Here is a 1,812-nt window from a genome sequence, read left to right as displayed (position 1 = left end):
ACCTCAATAAAAGAGCAGTGTTACGGGGGAGCGGACGAGAGCGACTGGGGTCAAGTGAAGGAACGGCTCTCGTCGTGGTTCTCTCCCTCATGCATGAGTAACACGAAGAACTTTGCCTACTTGTGTCTTGTTTCTGCTGTGTAGTAAATTGTCCTTAATGTTCCAGCGAATGGGTTTAAGCTTCAAACCTATCAGTAACTAATTACTGATTACTTCCCCCCAAAAGTAAACCTGTTATTTTACTGATTACTTATTGTTGAAAGTAATTAGTTACTTAGTTACTTTTTAAAAACATAATTTACAACCTGAATAGGTGATAAAGTGGTAGATCTTTCAGCCCAATTCTACTTTTTCTGCATGATCTATCATCCAAAATGTAATCAAATGGAAAAGTCTCTTTTTAAAACTCGTTTTATTAGTTTTACTCTTTTAACTTTATGCATAAAGCAAAAATTAAATTATATGCAACATTCTCTGACTGGAAGAAATTTGTTTCTTCCAGTCAGAGAACAGAGTTTAACATTTAAACCTTTTTTCTGCACATTCCTGCACATGAAATAGGTTTTTGTGTTTACACTCAGTCTTTCACATGGATGCAAGTAAAACACAGCAGAAAATAAGAAAAATCAAAGGCTAGCGGTCCGGTCGCTCTATTTTCACCTGGATAGGAGGAGTGTGGTAGGCGGATGTTTGCCCTGGTGCAGGTGTGCCGCAGCGGTCAGCGGAAGAATCCGGGAGTTTCTCTGTGAATTTCGCATTCCTGTGGCAGCGCACTCGGTGCTTGCGCAGAAGTTTACCCACACTTTAAACGCTGCACGCTCATACTCTGCACACAGTTGTTGCCATGAACATCGCACTCGCTTACGTTTTTTTTTCAGCTCTGATGTTCTCACTTAGTTTTAACTATGTATTAGTTGCCTTGGTGTATGATCGCCTGGCTTTACTGTCCATTCTTCCTCTATGATGCCTCACAATGTCTCTTCCTCCTCCTTCTGCATTTCCCACCCTCCACCATTAGCTGGATCCTCATCAGGTGATCTCAGCTGTCCCTGTAGACCATGGAAAAGGAGAGGGAGAAGAGCAGCTATTCAGGTAAAACTCAGGCTTTACTGGCGGCGAGCTTTGGCTGGTAAGTGATGTCGAGCGTGCCTTGTCTCCTGTGCTTTGAAAAGCTCCATGGAGGGGGACCAGTTTTCCATGACCCTGCTTGGATACGCTGGGCCCGGATCTTTGAGACCATGCTGCCTTAGGGGTTTTTTTCCAGACTCTTTTGCCACCTCGCTTTTTATTCCCTCGGTGAGTGGATTCTACGAGTATGACGGCTCAGACCCTGTATATCTACGTCCGTTAACTAAAGCTTCTGCAAATAATGAGGCTTCTGACTCGCTGAATATAGCACTTCTTAATTCTCGATCTGCTGCTGCACCTTCTTCACTGTTTTCTTTATGTGTACTGTCCATGTGAGATCCTTTGTCAGATGTACACCAAGTAAACGGAAGCTGCTCACTCTCTCCACAGCAGCTCCGTTGATCGTGATGCGGGTATGTACTTCTCTACACCTGCGGAAGTCACCTATCAACTCTTTTGTCTTTGTGACATTGAGGGTGAGATGGTTGTCTCAGCACCAGCGGGTCAGGATGCTGACCTCCTCCCTGTAAGCTGTCTCATCACCTTTGGTGATAAGACCTACAACTGTAGTGTCGTCCGCAAACTTCACAATGATGTTGGAGTTGTTAGTGGCCGTGCAGTCGTAGGTGTAGAGTGAGTACAGGAGAGGGCTCAGTACACACCCCTGTGGAGCACCAGTGTTCA

The 1,812-nt window shown here is 44.6% G+C and overlaps 1 long non-coding RNA gene across 1 annotated transcript in view; it reads right to left on the bottom strand.

Moving 5' to 3' along the window:
* The window catches only part of LOC102211485 (uncharacterized), a 35,789-nt gene that overhangs the window by 30,914 nt on the left and 3,063 nt on the right, over positions 1–1,812 (bottom strand). The gene's annotated exons all lie outside the window — the stretch shown is intronic.

Source organism: Pundamilia nyererei, unplaced genomic scaffold (assembly GCF_000239375.1).
Source record: "Pundamilia nyererei isolate P.nyererei 1_Seehausen unplaced genomic scaffold, PunNye1.0 scaffold00531, whole genome shotgun sequence".
Lineage (NCBI taxonomy): Eukaryota > Metazoa > Chordata > Actinopteri > Cichliformes > Cichlidae > Pundamilia > Pundamilia nyererei.
This window is presented reverse-complemented; position numbering and strand designations above follow the sequence as displayed.